Source organism: Schistocerca americana, chromosome 2, assembly GCF_021461395.2.
Source record: "Schistocerca americana isolate TAMUIC-IGC-003095 chromosome 2, iqSchAmer2.1, whole genome shotgun sequence".
Classification (NCBI taxonomy): Eukaryota; Metazoa; Arthropoda; class Insecta; order Orthoptera; family Acrididae; genus Schistocerca; species Schistocerca americana.
The window spans coordinates 649,842,170-649,859,920 of record NC_060120.1 but is presented as its reverse complement, the minus strand read 5'-3'; the positions used below and the strand labels follow the sequence as shown (position 1 = coordinate 649,859,920).

Genomic DNA, 17,751 nt, shown 5'->3' with positions numbered 1-17,751 from the left:
CATTACAAAATGACTGCTAGAAGTGGGAGTCAATGCCCATTCTATTATAGTTAACCTTTAATTACATAAGCAAATTGTTCACACTGTACATTGGTTCTTTTTTGATGAAATGGCAAACGGTGCGGTCCCATTGTCGTTAGATTATCACCGAACCATTGCATCTTGAACTCCATAGAGCCTTTTTGAGCCACATAAAAGTATATATTGCTAAAAACAGATTTTCTGGCTGTCAGCGGACTAGAATGCAATCCACCGACTGCCTGACGTGATTGCAGAAAGCTGGCGGGATGTAGAAACGGTATTACACTAAAGAAAAAGAAAAAATGTATCGTTTGGATGGTTTCGAGTGTTTCAGTGTTTTGGTTGTACGGCGGAATCCCTACTATCTCGGAACTTTCTGTTCCTCACGCAGATAAAATATCCGATGTTTGAGACAGTTTTCGTCCCTGACTTGCGCTCTTTTCCTGATCCACGTGTGACGTATATTAACGGAGTTTTGCCGTATACTAATTATACTTTCGACGGATTGTTCTAAATGGTATTTGGCAATTGTATAGTTTGCTCGCAGTTCGTCGTTTTTACGAGTTACACTTACATGGAAGCTGGCGTTTTATTGTTCGGGTGTTAGCTTAGACATGCAGCAGCTGCAAACTAACCTCGCCTGGCGCGGATCTCATCGATCCGCTAGGACGGCAACACAGCAACACGTTAAATGCGCCACTATAGGATGATCTGCAATTCGCGACGCTGCAGCGTAAACATTCTCTTGAAGGGCCTTCCAAAAAAGACCGATGGCGAAATCACCTCCAATCGGTAACTTGCTTCGACACAGCCTCACAGGAGCGATTTACAAAACTATTTCAATACGCAATTAAACTTACTGTATCATAAAGTTGTGCAACGCAAAATGAACTGCTGTGTGTAGTAGCATTGGCAGTTGTTCTTCGTATGTCTGCTAATGCTTCCAATAAATTAAGCCAAAAAAAGGGGGTGTAAATTCGATTATATTTGTTCTGGAACGCTTTTCTTGGGAACTGTCGGCTATCTAAAAGATATACATTTTTCATTAACACCAAGTCTGTATTTCGTAAGTACATCATAAGATACTCAATTCATTTTTCAGTTATTACTGTTGTAGTTTAACTACAGATGTTAACACAGTGGCTTTGTAGCCTCCGCGTGTCTTTATGAATAGCCATCTTTCGGATGTTGTAGCGCTTCGTATTTGTGTGCTTGCCTAGAAAAGAAATGGAGATGAACTCCCCCCTAATGTTAGACACCGTTTTATACTTCGTCCATTACCCAGACATGTTTCAGTGCCATCTGCAGTGGGATTTTTGTTTATTTTATTTCTTCCGTGATTTCTCTACAGACTCCCAAGACAGATGGACACGGCCGATTTTCTTCACTAACATTGACACAGTTCGAGCAATAGCCGCCTCTTTTGCAAATGTAAATACTTTTGAGACAAGAACGCATATAACTTACACTAGAGGTTAACATGCAACCGTAATTTTTCAGAAAGAAAATAGCAAAAATCTCACTGCATATAGCACTGAAGCATGTCTGAGTAATTGTAGAACTATAAAACGGTGTCTTGCATTAGGAGGTATTCTTCGCCAGTTTTTTTTTTTATTGTGAAAAGCAGCTCTGATGGTTTGAACAAATTTTGTTAAGTGTATGAGGGAGAGTAACATGAAATGAAGCGGAACTTAAATATGCTGCAGAATAAATATTCCCTAAACGTTTAATTTAAAATGTCCAGTTAATTCTGTTTGGAACTGAAAAACTTTCAAATTGCGTAAATTTGTTTCATAAATAAAACACCTGCTGGATCCCAGTATATTGTGAATGTTACTATCAACTTGCTATTAATTTCTACTTCTACAGCACAAGCTTCAAGACAGTGCTTACTGCAATAGCTAAAAAAATGTTCTGTGGTTTGCTCACACTTGTGCAGTCTGGGGACGTACCCGTAGAGTGTAAATAAATATCTATGAAGTGAGCATTCGGATGCACAGAACGAGAATTCTGTCCACATCATCATCTGCTGCAGTTCAAACCAAGTGATTTCGGATCGGCGCATTTTAGGTCATATCAAGTTAGCTTCAAAGATGTGAAAAGCAGTTGATCTACGTTTTTTCGGTAGCGGGGGTAACAAGTGACAGCCAACAACGTTATCTATTGCACTTATTCGTATAGTTGAATCTCTGTAATGTCGTTAAAATGACACAGTGGAAGAAGCGGGAGTGCCGCGATAAAGCAACGGATTAGGAACTATGAAACAGTTGCAGTGTACTCGGTAAGCTATTTGCACCACCTGATTTTCCATTACTATTTTTCTTTCTTCTTTTGCTTTTCATAGAGAAGTAACCTATATTACCTTGTCTCAATGTTTTTCAACATTTAAAGTACTTCATATCAGTATGATCTTCAGAATTATACTTTGTTGTACATACCTATGAAGAGTGTCTGGCCCTCCATTCACAAACCTCTCTATACATCCGTAGCAACAACAGTAGCTGTTACTAAAACTCAAACGTGCATAAACGCACATAAAACAAGGCGAATACTTGTAATATTCAAGTTTTGCCATTACTGCAAATTGAAGCCCCAAAGTCACTTGACTTGCCCGGTTTGATGTTGAGAACATGCACAGTGGACCACGTTCACTCCATAGATGTACAAACTTTTTGGGCCAATGTTACTATACGGAAACAGAGAACGACAATAGGGCTCCTAGTGGCCTGGCAGTTATTTTCGAATATGGGGAAATTTGCCGTGAAAATCCGTAATGTTTCTTTGCGAAATACGAGTATTAGATGATATTATTTTTCATTTATACTTTATGGCTGGCCCTCGTAGTTTAACGGTGAAGTGTGTGGCTGGAAACGTTCTTGTCACCTTGTAAAGTAATATATTCAAGAAATCTCAATCAAAAACTAAGATTAACTTCTCGCAATTGTCATTCACAATCGTGGAAAATTTTGTGACGTCGTGATCGCCTTCTGGCTGAAGAATTATTTATTTCTTAAACACAATATTGCAATTTCGATTGTGTGACCCTTATCAAATGGAAATAATTGTGCTTTAGAAGAGATGAAAACCTGAAAATCATCTGACATGACTTGACAAGAAGTTGGTTTCATCGCATTGTGTACCTGACTTCTTGTGAGTACAGCACTCTTTGAATTGCGCTGTAAATATCTTTCTCGCATTCTGCTTACTTTTTGCTCCCGTCAGTAATATTGGATTGAGTAAATGGTTCAATGTTTGTTTCCGTTTCATATAAAACAGCTCGTACAAATCCATCACCAGGTCGCGCGATATGTCCGTAGAGCAGCACATCAGAAAAGCTTCTATTCTCTTCTTGGGTTCAAATGGTTCAGAGCACTATGGGACTTAACATCTGAGGTCACCAGTCCCCTAGAACTTAAAACTACTTAAACCTAAGGACATCACACACATCCATGCCCGAGGCACGATTCGAACCCGCGACCGTAGCAATCGCGCGGTCCCGAACTGAAGCGCCTAGAACTGCTTGGCCATCACGGGCGGCTATTCTCTTCTTATCTGAACTCTTTATTGTCCGCTATGTACCTCCAAGCAGAGCTAAATTCTTCACAAATAATACGAAAAAAGACTTCGTTCACTTGAATTTGTATTCGTGTTAACATTTCTGTTTTTCCAGGAAAGCTTTTCTTGCTATTGCCAGTACAAGCATATTATTTGCTTGTGGCGTGTCAGTTATTCTACTGCCCTGATAGCAATACTCGTCTCATTTCCGAATGTAGTTACCCAAGCATCAACAGATTTAACTCGAAGCCGTTCCATTAACCTTGTTTCAGTTTTCATTTATAACCTCTCTTCAATACCTTGTCCATTCCGTTCAATCGATTTTCTAACTCCTTTGCCGTTTCTGTTAAAATTACAATTCGTCGATCTACCTCAAAGGTTTTATTCTACCCCAGAACTTTAACTGCCTATCCAAAATTCCCTTTGGTTTCCTTTACTAAATGGCTCTGAGAACTATGCCTTCAAAGGTCATGAGTCCCCTAAAACTTAGAAATATTTAGACCTAACTAACCTAAGGACATCACACACATCCATGCCTAAGGCAGGATTCGAACCTGCGACCGTAGCGGTCGCGCGGTTCCAGGCTGTAGCGCCTAGAACCGCTCGGCCACCTCGGCCGGCTCCGCCACACACCATAAGGTGGCGTGCAGGGTATAGATGTATATGGAGAAGAGTAGCAGGAGCAGTAGAAGGAGATGGCGTCACGACTGAGCCAGATGTGATTTTGATATTAACAAATTGCAACAATAAACATTACTCCTGATTTTTTGCTAGAAGTGACGTTCTCTTTTTTCAGTTTATACTACGTTAAACTGATTATGTTTCAACGTGGAAAATGTACACTATGCTAGCTTGATGCAAGCTTTGAGCAGCTATTGAAACCGCGTGGTTCGTAATTTCTCCAGAGGTGCAGTCTGCATTTGAGTCGACCCTTCGTTATTGCAGAGAAAGTGCTAGGCATTGTTGGATACATGAGACTCGGCAGCACAGTCCATGTGTTTGTTTTTGTTGCAAAATAGTTGTCGACACTGTCATCAGCTGACTAAAGTTGGCAAAAATTTTAGTAGGAAGTAAATTACCAGAACTAACTTATATCAATAACTGAGTGGTTATAATTAAACTGACGGTGTTCTGAGTGCTGCATTGAGGACTGTGTACATTGCAGATACTGGAACATTCACTAATCAGTGCACTCGCGGAGTAGGCTGAAAAAAAGCAATAGTTCCACTTTCTGTCACCGGATGAAAATAGGGCGGTGTAAGCAATCAGAATGTGAAATGTTTCCTGTTTTGACATTAGTACGCTGTTTGTCGCTTAGTAATGTTTTTTGATTTCGTTTGTGAAGTGACTGTTTGTGTAAAGGGGTAACAAGGCGGACGTTTTCTGTACGAAGTGCAGTGGCTGTACCGTACACCGCTGGTAAAGTTGTTTTATCAGAACGGCAGCAATGCCCAGTACTGCCTTGCGAGAATATCGCTGACAGAAGCAGCTGTGAGGAGGCTGCTTGTCAATAAATAGACTAAAGAATGTGATCAAGGTACTTGAAGAAACAGGTGAATAGTCGGTACAGAAGGGAGAGGGAGGCGATCCATTCCCATTGCAGTTGGCGATGAAGTTGCTATAGCTATAGCCGACCGTACAGCATATACCTCTAGCCGACCGTACAGCGTATACCTCAAGTTCTGCAGCCAGTACTCGTGTTGTTGGGGAATTCTCTCTCCCCTGGTCAACAGTTCGAGAGATTTTGGGTGCATTTGACACTGGTATCCCTACGAGATTTAGAATGTGCAACAAATGAAGCTCCAAGATAGGCCACAACGCTGTGACTTTGCCCTTCGTTTTTTGGCAAACGTGAAAATAGCTAGCATGTGGCTGTGGAATATTAGAACTGTCGTACATGGGATTCTGCTCCGCTTCGTGTGGTGCAGGAACATCCATCGCACTCAGCTTATGTGACTGTGTGGTGTGGTATCACAAGCTCCTTATCTCTCGGTCCGTTTTTCTTCCACTAGATGACACCACACGGGCCTGTTAATTGTACAGTGGCATCTGCACTTCATAAGAACCTCCTTGTACAACACGTGATTTCAGCTTTACAAGGACGCAACTGTGTCCACACCACTGTTTTCAAGCGAGGAGGGGAATACTCCGAATGTCGCCCTCCAGGTGAAAGATTTGCTTCAAGAAATCTTCGGGAATGACCGCATCATCTCTGGACAGTCCAGATCCCCCGACCTGAATCCAAGTGAATCCTGGTTGTGGGGATATCTGATCTGAAGGATAGCATATGACGACATATCGCTCTGATTGCATTGGATGTGCTGCAAGCAACTGTCAATCATGTTGTGTTAACGGATTCCGCAGGTGCCTGAGTCGGGAGACCATACTGAACAAATGTTGTGTCTTGAAATCATATTCTAATAAACGTGCCAGACCATCCATAATCAATGTTTTAATAGGTCCTCCCCTTTTCTGCACCCACATCGCATTCTGGCTGCTTACAGCGCCATATTTTCACCTGTTGGCAGGAAGTGGAACTATTATTTTTTTTTTTCAACATACTCCACGAGCGCACCAATTAGTGAACATACCTACAATGTTTCAGCGTCCTGCAATGTATACAGCCTATTCTGCAGTACTCGGAACCCCGCCACTTTCATCATAACCACCCAGCACTACAAGAAAATTGTGATTTTGGTTACCATGTAGGACGAAACTATTCATGTTATGTGCAGTATGGAATCGATATTCAATTAAGACCCCCAACTGGATAGGCAAGAGCGTTAACGCCCCACTTCTGGGGCTCGGGGAGGCAAATCAGTTCAGGCTCGAATCCGCCTCGTGAATTAACGACGGCGGGTAGTGAGCCGGCCAGCCTGGTTGTGGTTTTTATTCGGTTTCTCTCATCACACTAGGTGAATACCGAGCTGATAGCCAGGTCCTGCCTCAGATACACGCAGCACAAACATTCAGAAAACGTTCTCAAACTTGCACATAAGATTTACTCTAGACTCATTCAGATTCCGTTCAGGGAGGGGGGGGGGGGGTATTAACTACAAACCAGAATCTAAAGATATTCAGACAAGAAATTGCAATGCGAGTGACAGGAGAAATACAAACACACTCAGCAAAATGGGTGAACAAAGTATGAACTCAGTCGATATAAAATGTATATGTGAAAATGAAAACCATCACTGAACCCAACGAAAATAAGAAATGCGTTACCAGTTCCTCAGAAGAAGTTTATGCTGAGAAAACATCAGCGAAATACAGAAGATACATGCAACTTTTGATATACAGAACTGTTGAGAAACCAAGTCTCGATGTGTACGAAATTAAATATGGAACCAAAATTTCGAGGGTAAAAGAGTCTAAAAAATCGTTAAGAAACAAACATACCAATATTATTTCTTTTCTCGTGCCGGAAGGTGGCGAGGGGAGTGAGAAGGCAAGAACGGAATACACTTATAAAATCTTTGGTATTGTTGACTGGCACTGAAGGTTGAGATGGTGTAATTTTTAACACCAGTGCCAGTAGGAGAAATACGACACTCTAAAGCTTAATGGATAAAAAAAATATTCAGGATGTATTTGCTCTACTCCCATGTGTAAATGTATTTGAATACGGCAATATTTTCTGGTATAATGATTTTCTGTATCAGTCGATAACTTCCACGAAAATTATCGTTTTGTAACACTTCGTGACTACAGTACATCGCCAGGTCAGTTGATAGCCAAAATTGGCCGAAACCATTAACGTGAAGATCTTCTTTACGGGCTAGATTGAATAAATATTCGTTGTTATCGTATGTGTATCGGAAATGGAATCAGTTGCGTGATAGGTTCAAATGAATCATTGTTTTAATTGTTTCTAAATTTCGAAAGCCGTTGAACAGCTTCTTCCTTGCAGGTAATGGTGATTGTATTTAATAGCTGGAATCGCTCAGCACTCTTATCGTAAACAGTATTTTTCGAAACCGTGGATCATTATCAATAAAGAGTCTGATAATCAACTTCTGCACCAGTTACTTTTTTCGTGCATTACACGATTTATCATTAGTACTTGTACGTGATGCCCTGCATATATACAAATAAATATTAATGTCATCCCCCACAACACTTAAAAATAAGAATATGTTCCTGTAACGCATTGTACGACAGCACTCAGCTGGACAGGAAAAGTAGAACAGTACACACGCAGACATCATATACGAGCAAATATAAGGTTAACTCCGGCACCACTTATGGGAATAAATTGCGCTGTGCATGAAACAGTATCTGGTGCAGTATTGTATTATTTAAGTTATCGCCTTCAATTATTGAAGTTTTGTCTGTAAAGAGCCAACTACATATTACGGTTGTCTGCCGTCAATCAAATTTATGAGCAAATTAATTTCTGATGTATCTAGATTTGATTAGCATAAACGGAATATAGACGTGTTGATGCAAAGAATCGAATGCAAAATAAGAAATAAAAATTTAGGTCCCACCGAGATTTGAACTCGGATCGCTGGATTCAGAGTCCAGAGTGCTAACCATTACACCATGGGACCTGTTGACGTAATCGTAGCTGGCGTCAAGCTTTTACGTACCTCATATACGCAATTTTCTGTCCTATTTTTGGAGAGTTCGATATCTGAGAAGTTTGCATGTATCATTGATTTTGCGCCATTTAGTAAACTGTCTTGTTACGTAAAGATTTTGCTCTTCCAAAGTCGTGAGTGCCGCAAAATCTCTTCGTACCTAACACCGTTTTCAGAGCCTTCTTCACTAGTATTTAAATCACTTTTAAAAATTTGTAATGTGAATGGCTTTCTACTACAAAGATTTCTTTGAAAAACAGAATTTCATTACCAACTGTAGTCTGAGCAAGCGACAGTCTGTCGGAGATCCCTTTACGTTCTGCTAACAAAATCAGTTGCGTGCTTTTAGAAAGGATGTGTTCCGCAGCCAGATGCAAGTAGTAAAGAGCTGGAAAAAATGTCCTTACCCATTTCTTTCTGACACCCTTTTGCGACTGTTAAAATTTTTGTTGCTTTTTCACTTAAGTAGTAGGACTTCGAAATCCTCGGTAACTTGTATTTTACTTCGTCCCTTTTTTCCTTATTTGGTGACCGAGCACTTTAAAACAACGATTATTTAAACTGATAAAACTCAAGTAAGGCATGTGGTCCCATGGTGTAAAGATAAGCATTCTAGAGTTTAAATCCAGCGATCTGAGTTCGAATATCGGTGGGACCTGAATTTTTCAGACAGATGGGTGCACATGAATTCAACAAATTACGACCGTAAATAAACTATGCGGTGAGGAAGGACAAGCAGTTTATGTGTGAACTGAAGAACCGTCTGAAAAATTTAGGTCCCACCGAGATTTGAACTCGGATCGCTGGATTCAGAGTCCAGAGTGCTAACCATTACACCATGGGACCACATACTTTCCATTATGTAGATGGAGTTAACAATGAACCAGTGATGTACTTTGACCTCTTCACGGCTACAGGTAAGGGTATTATTGGTCTAGCACCTGATGAAATGCAAATCTGTTTCCAGGCTGTAAAACATCCTGAGCTTCAGTAGGTACAAATGACTCAATCTTCGAAGGCAGATAGATCGTTAAATCCATCTGATAAATTATATTATTAGGGTGATGAAATAATGTGAACACACGGAAATTAAATGTCATTGCAAAAGGACGCCTTTTACTTGCTTACAGCTGCTTGCGCCAGAATGAAAACTGATATTTTAAGAAACAGCCCATCTTACCCAGAGCAAGTCCCTTGAAATCGGAAATAATTACCACTTGCGCCCTAGTCTGAGTCTTTGAAACTGTTGCGCATTAAACTGTGTTATTGGACGTCGGAAAATTAATTCTATAAAAGATCCCTACAAAAAATTTCTTTCAAATAAATAGTGTTAATATTTCTTCTTAAAATTCAAATTGTATTTTTTATATCTGTAACTATGAATGTCTGTAACTTAAGTTACGAAGCCTGTTTCGCACTATACTATGAATGGGGAATAATGATTCTTGAGTCTTGTAATAGAAGACCAAAATTGCAGTCTACTTTACAAAACAACAGCAAACGCCACAAGCTAAAATATACTACAGGTCCAATATATAACATGGCACTTTAGCATGGGATGCTGGGGGCATAAATACATGATTGTCACCTAGCATGTAAAAAATACAGAGTCTGCTGTAGGGTGAGAAGAGGTGTTAGGGAAATTAACCCATCTCTTTCTCTTAGGGCAGCTAGCACACCAGAATTAATATTGCATTCACAGCACAGAACATGAAAATATCAAAATGCAGGGCCCATGTTATGGAAACAGTGACCGACATTAGCGCTCCAAGTGGCCTGGCAGTGAACTTCGACATGGGGTAAGCATGGCGCGATAATGTGTATTCTTGCTTTGCGAAATACGAGTACTAGATGATAACATTTTTCATTTATACTTTATGGTTGGTAAAGTGTATTTATCTGTAAAATCCAATATCGCAGTTTCGACCATTTGGATGTTATCAAATGGCAATTGCGGTCCGGATTATGACCTTCTAGTGTACATTTCACTCATGGAATTGCATTGTAAATATGTTTCGAATATTCCGCTTAATTTTTGCTTTCATCCTTAATACTGGGTGGGGTAAGCGATTCCATATTTGTTTTTGTTTCATACGAAAGAGAAGCCGTTCTTGAGAGTATATTTGTTCTGTCGTGCAACTACAAAAATGCGTGTGGTGTTTTTTTTTCATGAGACGCGTTTCGCTGTATTGAGGTAAAGCATCATCAGTGGCCTGTGATTAAGTAAGAACTTAATTACAGACCACTGTCGCAGGTTCGAATCCTGCCTAGTGCATGGATGTATGTGATGTCCTTAGAGCAGTTAGGTTTAAGTAGTTCTAAGTTCTATGGGACTGATGACCTCAGAAGTTAAGTCCCATAGTGCTCAGAGCCAATTGAACCATTTTTGAACAGACCACTGATGATGCTTTACCTCAATAAAGCGAAACACGTCTGGTGAAAAGAAATAGGCACTTTTGTAGTTTCAACGACAGAATAAGCATACCCTCAAGTACTGTAAAGCAACTACGGATAATATGGCCACACAAATGAAGAATTGAAGAGAAGCTGGCTTTGTCGCATGTTATTCTGTGGTTTCATGTTTATTTATTGCTGCTTCCGAATACGTGTGTGAACTGCTCGATTGAAATGCATTATAACTATATTGTTTGCATTCTACGTAATTTTTGTTCCGACTCGTTTTTCGTACTCCCGCATTTAACGCAGGCCACTGAAATTTTTATTGACTTCTGCAAAAATGTGCTGTTTGTAGTTCGTGATAATAACGCGTGAAAACTTTCGCGTAACCACTGGCGCACTTTCATCATTTGCAAGAAATAATGCCCTAGTCATCAAGACTACAAAGCATACTCATCTAAATTTCCATCCATACTCTGCATGAAATGAAATGAAGTCCCATGCTTCTTTACAGAGCGTAGGGGAACGATGCGGGAGACCCGCACCGCCTTGCTAGGCAAGGTCGTAATGGGCAAGCCACTGTGAAATGCATGGCATTCAGTGGCAAGAAGCAGCACCATTCTAAGCAGAATTATATACCCATTCTATGACAAGATGCAATGAAGCTGAATATTAATGCTGTCAAAACCTGCTAACACAGAGCTCTGCATTAAATGCAAGAAACGGATGTAAACAAAATTAAAGTATCATAAAAGCAATGTACCTAACATGCATTTAAATTGAGCATTTCACACACAGATTCGTAAGCATAGCAAACACACAAAAGTCCACAGAGCACCATGTGACGAAGAGCTAATGTTCTGTGTGAAACAAAACAAAACATGGAACCATTTACCCCACCCAATATTACGGATGCGAGCAGAACTCAATCAGAATACGAGGAACATATTTACAACGCAATTCAAAGAGTGTAATACACACTAGAATTCGTAATCAGAAGAGAAATGTGGTGAAACCAGCGTCTGTTAACTATGAAACAAAAAGAAACATAGAAGACTATAAATCAGCCAATAAGAAAGCGGTATGATGAACTGATAAACGTTCAGCGCTCCAAGTGGTATTGCTGGAAGTCCCTATATGAGTTTCATCCCCAAGATTCACAGTGCGCTACAATCCCACAGCGTGTCGCTTTTTTTATTTGCTAGGGTTGGCAAAGTTAGCAACTTTGCGAACTCAACCGACGTCCTTCGCTCCCAGAAAAGTGAAAAATTATAATGTACGTATAATAAATGGTAATTTTTTGCCTTGTACATGCCGCTTGGTGTTTGTTTATTGTCTTGTAATAGAGAAATAGTAATGTATTAATCCTTAAATACACTATTTTCCTTTTCTTTTTAAAGAACAGCCTTTGTCAGGCACTGTACGTTTGTTTAATTTTCAGTAAAGTGGTATAGGATCCAGTCCGTTAATGGTTTCTATCGGAATTAACAGCAGCTAATGTAGGTTTTAAGGCTTGACATAAGGCGTTTAATACTTTGGGGAAAAAAATTCTATCATTTCAGCAATTTCCTCCTGTGTTTCCTTCTCTTGTTGATTTGAATATGAAGACCACTATGTTTTCTGCTAAAGTCACTTAATAAACATAGTTTCTCACTTTTTGAGTCTGCTTATTCCTAAACGTTAATTTATCTGTTTTGATGTCGTCGTTAACAACATGTAAGCATATCGACATTTGCTGTACTTGAGTACTGTCTTATTTTCTACAATTTATAAAAATAATTACGATTGCAAATGTTTCACATTATACTGGAGTTGATAGGTGGGCATGGGTCTTGATGGATGCGTCTATTTTCAGCTGGAGCCAGCAAATTTTATTTTACATAGTAAATTATATTCACTTCTAGGAGAGCGGTTTTCTTCTTCGAATGTGCATTCGCTGTTAGTCCTGCACTTGGATTGTTCTAGCAGCGAATAAGGTGGAATTTGCGGATGACTTTTCTCTCTGTCAAAATAACGAGCCTCTCAACTAGTTAGTGCATGGGTGATTTTGTCGAGACATTTCACGGCTTTGCCAAGCAAATGTATATATTTTAATGATCGATACATTCTTTCTGTTAGGATGTTCGTGTTGATTGGTTAGCAGATAGTACATCAAAAACCATGTATTTGAGAGGAACAGCCTTGAAGACAGAGAGAAAGTAGCACGAAACTTAGCTGTAATAGAATCTGCAGTCAGTCAGCAACATGTGCTCAAAGGAAATAATTTCGTTTTTCTGCATCAAACTTCGCACTAGTTCATACACACAGCGCGTTCTTTCCTTCGATTACAATCTCATAATTTTTCTCTGGGGCCCTTCAGTGTGCCACAAACAATGAAGTCTCCTCACTGATTCTGTCATCTAAGGCAGGATATACACAAAATCTAAGAACATATTTTACCTTATTCACCTCTTTCAAAAAATGTTCAAATGTGTGTGAAATCTTATGGGACTTAACTGCTAAGGTCATCAGTCCCTAAGCTTACACACTACTTAACCTAAATTATCCTAAGGACAAACACACACACACCCATGCCCGAGGGAGGACTCGAACCTCGCCGGGACCAGCCGCACAGTCCCTGACTGCAGCGCCCAAGACCGCTCGGCTAATTCCGCACGGCTCTTTAGCTTTTTATTTCATGAATTACAGCACTTTCTGATCTGATCGGCTTAACATAAAGAAATCGTGAGAAATCTTGATTCATGTCCCTAAACACGAGAAGCGTAATAACTATAACTGTCGAGTCCATGGTTTCTATCGGTGGAATTGAAGTAACTGCCATACCTCACCTTGCTTGCTACTCGTAGCAACAAGAAAAAATGTTGATTTCTCTGAAACGGAAGCCTTTGGCTGTTAATAGCGCGTAACTTGTTGATTAACAGACAGCGATTATCGCCAACGCTGACCTCATTAGGTGACGCTTACACGCTGTTGCCTTCATCTTTGCGTCTCGTGACAGGCGAGGGTAAATTATTGTAGTATTCAACATTGTATTTCTCTTTTCTCTCAAGCTAGTTTCTTCGTAATTTAGAGACAGGTAAAGTGACTCTTTTTTGGTACAGTATAACACTCATGTCAATAGGCAGCTTGTTTCTTTCTGCTTCTGTCAAACCTAAGCCACATATTATACTCTGATATGCCGATGTGAGTAGCCGCCACAAATTTGATTTTACAGCTGCCATCTGCAGTCGCAGTTACTTCAGTACGGTTAATGCAGACACGTCCCCTTATGTCACGACCTTGCGCGTAACTAACATAACATGCTGATGACATACGAAGACATGTCGTGTGAAGTCTGTAGTACTATACAGTCCATACTTTTCTTATATACACCAAGTAATCAAGACATGGGAAGTCACCGGATGTGATGTTCGGACGTCGGCAGGCCTATGCGCGGTGCATCCGCTTGTGTCGATGTAACGTGTTGTCAGAGGAGACCGTCGCTCTGCGAGGGCGATGTGACGTCCGCTGGTCAGTCTCTTGTGGTGGTCCTGTGCGGCGGTTTTCGCGTATTCCAACATTGTCTCTGAGCTACTCAAGAATCACCATACACACTGCTGACCTCATAAACCCGAATTATTTTGTGATCTCCGATGTTCTCTGTATGACCGATTATCATCCAACGTCTAGAGTCGGTTAATCGCGACGTTTTTGCCATTTTCACTGCGGAAGTGTCTATAGCTGATGCTCATACAGGGTGTCTCAAGGCGAATGGTCATTATTCAGGGATAGGGAACATGAACGATCATTCGAAGCAAAAAAAGTCTGTAAACATGGACTCCAAAATGTGTACCGTAACCCTGTGGTGCAGTTGTCGTCTGCAGTGGAAAGCTGTTAAATTCGTTTTGGCGTCCTCAATTAGTCCTCAGACTACAAATGCACGCAAAGCACAGCACCAATAGGAAATGGCCACAGGAGTGGACTGTGTGCATTTGCAGCTCCAGGGCTGATTGAAAACGCCAAAGAAGCGACCATTAACTGTTGTCCGTTGCAGCGGACATGGGCACCATATGGTTAAGACAGTGGTTCCCAACCTGTTGCGTAATGACCCGCTCAGGGGTAAATTTAATTTTCCGTGGGGTAAAAACAAAAGTGTTAAATTGTATTTCGTTCACAAAACTAAATTGTTTATAAAATATCATTATTACGAGGGGGTTTCAATAAGTAATGGAAAGTATTAAGCAGGTTGGTTCACTCAGGATTCCAATACGCCATATTATTCCCCATTCTTTTATTTTTTTAGATCCCCACGAAGTTCCTTCTTGTGGATCCTCATTTGCAGATGGACTATTCTGGGGAGAATCAGCCAGTTCTTCTACAAAAACAGATTCCTAAAATAGTTCGCTGCTATTTCTGCTGTCACTGCCTGTACATAAGCTTTTCGGAAAATATCGCTTTCTTGGAACACAGTTACAACACGATCAACATGGCTCTTGATCCAGCTTTCAATCGCTGGAGCATAAAATGTCTGCAGTAGCCCATAAACGAAACTCTAATGGTTGCGTTTTATGGGTGATAGATGCGGCAGAGATACAATGAAGACATGATTATCCCTGCCCAAATTAATGACGTCAGTATTTCTGAAATGAATGAAGCACCCATCCACGACAAGAACCACAGGATCATCATTCGATGGTTTCACATGGAGCGAGAAATGACGGAAACATTGTATAAAAATGTCTGTCTGAATCCCTGCTGAAGGATGGTATGCATCAATGGAACCTAGAGGATTATCCTACATTAACTCCATCTTCATATTCTTGCATGGGAAGATCATCAGAGGTGGTATGAAGTGTCCAGAAAGGCTCATGCATGTCACAACAGTAATGAGTGCACTCCTTTCAGCAACCTGTAGAGAAGCGATTTGCTTTTTCCCGTTCAGTGCACCACTTTTAGTGTGCTTATGATGCATAACTGTGATACTAATTTCATCACAGTTGAACGGTCTGGCTGGGTTGCTCTTGACTGAAGCTAAGGCTGGCTAATAAATGTCAAAAAACTTGCTGACAGCTTTGGCTGTAAAACCCTTAGCTCTGGCGATTGAAAGTCCTTGGGGAGACCTAACAGAGATTTCAGGATTCCTTTTTAGGATGTTGCGTAACCATTTTTATCAATTTGCAATTTTTCTTTCGAAAACAGTTTTCCAGTGTTATTTTTTATAGCAAGCTGATAGGCAAGTCTTCAGACGTTTTTTCTAGAGAGGCCATAGAATCGCTGTTTCATGTGGATGCTGTAATTCTTCATGTCGTCTTGTAGTTCTCGAGGAAAAATAATTTTTTTTCCTATTTTGGTGTCCATACATTCATCTGGACATTTGTTTATCATAGAGTTCCAATGTTGTCTGATGAACACCGAAGATGTGAGATGTTTTATAGCTTTCCATTTCCTTACTGCACATATCCAAAATGGTGCCTTCATTTGTTTTGGGTCCCAATTTCTGTTAAAATAATTTCTGCGGTGCGCCATTCAGCATACAAAATGAAAACATGTTTACAGATACGTGAGTAGGATTTCAAAAATGGCTCTGAGCACTATGGGACTCAACATCTATGGTCATTAGTCCCCTAGAACTTAGAACTACGTAAACCTAACTAACCTAAGGATATCACACAACACCCAGTCATCACGAGGCAGAGAAAATCCCTGACCTCGCCGGGAATCGAACCCGGGCGCGGGAAGCGAGAACGCTACCGCACGAGTAGGATTTAACTATAATTAATTTTATAGACAGCAACTGTGATTAAACGTGCTTATGGACGAACTTAAAAGTTCCAACAAATAATTTAGGATCCCAGTTTGGGGAGTCCCATATTGATAATCCCAGACTTCCCCCAAACATGTTCCATTAATGCACTTCTCAGTTCGTGAACAACGAAACTATGTATACCACTGCAATCCTAAAGCGGTGTAGATTTAATTATGTATAATTATTCAATCATGTACTGACATAACATATTTCCAGCTTCCTAGCAACGAATAAAACTCTCAGGAACGTGAATAAAGCGTTACTGATTGTAGCAACACAATACAATGGCGCTCTATTGAAAACGTGGACTTCCAAGGTCAGTCACGTGTCTGTCTTCTAGTTCCAGTCTTCGTCACGTTGTGGCGCCACCTACTTGACGGAAATTCACGACCTCCCCAAATTGAGGAGCCTCACCAAAATAGGGGACCTTCCCTTAATGCTAGCGTAGTTGCTCCTCCTATCAGCATCCCACACGAGAAACTAGTTATGTTTTGTATCTGCAGTTACTCGTACTTAAGGTACTTGGGCTAAGCACAGATCTGTTTAAAAAGAATAGCTCGATTTAGTCATAGTATCAAGCCCTCCACGTGTGTTTTTATGCCCTGCAACTAATTCGTTGTAGATAATAATCTGTAACTGTCTCTTGCAGCCCGATAGTCTATGCATTGACAAGAATTGCAAGTTAATAAAATATAAAGAAATACGAAATAAAAGCTAAATGAATAATTTAATAACGAGTTTCTGTTACAACTTCTGCAATTGATGCAGACAACAGAGAATTATGTCGAAATAAAGTTAATTCAAGAAAGGACATCTGAAATAAATGAGAACTTAAAATGCAGACAGAAAATACCCTTATCAAATGCAGTGAACTTACATTGAGAGTGTTACGAGAATGGTAGCAAAGTCCCCAAACTAAATTGTAGTAAAATGTACGTGAAAACTAAGCCCATTTCGTAATCACAATACACGAAATATTCACCACCTTAAGACAGTTATGAGTTCAGCATGATGATTTACAAATTATCATACACGACACAAAAAATAGTAACTCATACACTGCCTATCCTCAGTTCCCATAATACAAGTGGAAAAAGTTAAGAGTCCTACTCTGGAGCACATTCAGGCCACTCGAAATACAAAATGCCTTCAGAAGTAAAGTATGATAGCGACTATTCACCACTCAGATTCAAACATTTCCATGATCGAATACCAATCGTTACCAAGAAAGATCTGCCTCCTTCCAGAACTCGTGTAAAGCTGTCTAGAATCGCTCCCTTGAGCACTTCATTCGAAAACGTCCCAGTCTCCACGTGACTCCCGTAGTGTTCCACTATTCCACTGGATGGAGGCCATAACATCCAAACATACATGGTTATTACGTTCGACAGACTTCATGTGAGTCAGCTT

The 17,751-nt window shown here is 40.3% G+C and overlaps 2 non-coding genes across 2 annotated transcripts; both read right to left on the bottom strand.

The window, feature by feature from the left end:
• Nucleotides 1–8,057: 8,057 nt before the first annotated feature.
• Trnaq-cug lies at nucleotides 8,058–8,129 on the bottom strand. Its single transcript has one exon. It is a non-coding gene; the product is annotated as a tRNA-Gln (tRNA).
• Nucleotides 8,130–8,933: 804 nt separating this feature from the next.
• Trnaq-cug lies at nucleotides 8,934–9,005 on the bottom strand. Its single transcript has one exon. It is a non-coding gene; the product is annotated as a tRNA-Gln (tRNA).
• Between the last annotated feature and the right edge of the window lie 8,746 nt (nucleotides 9,006–17,751).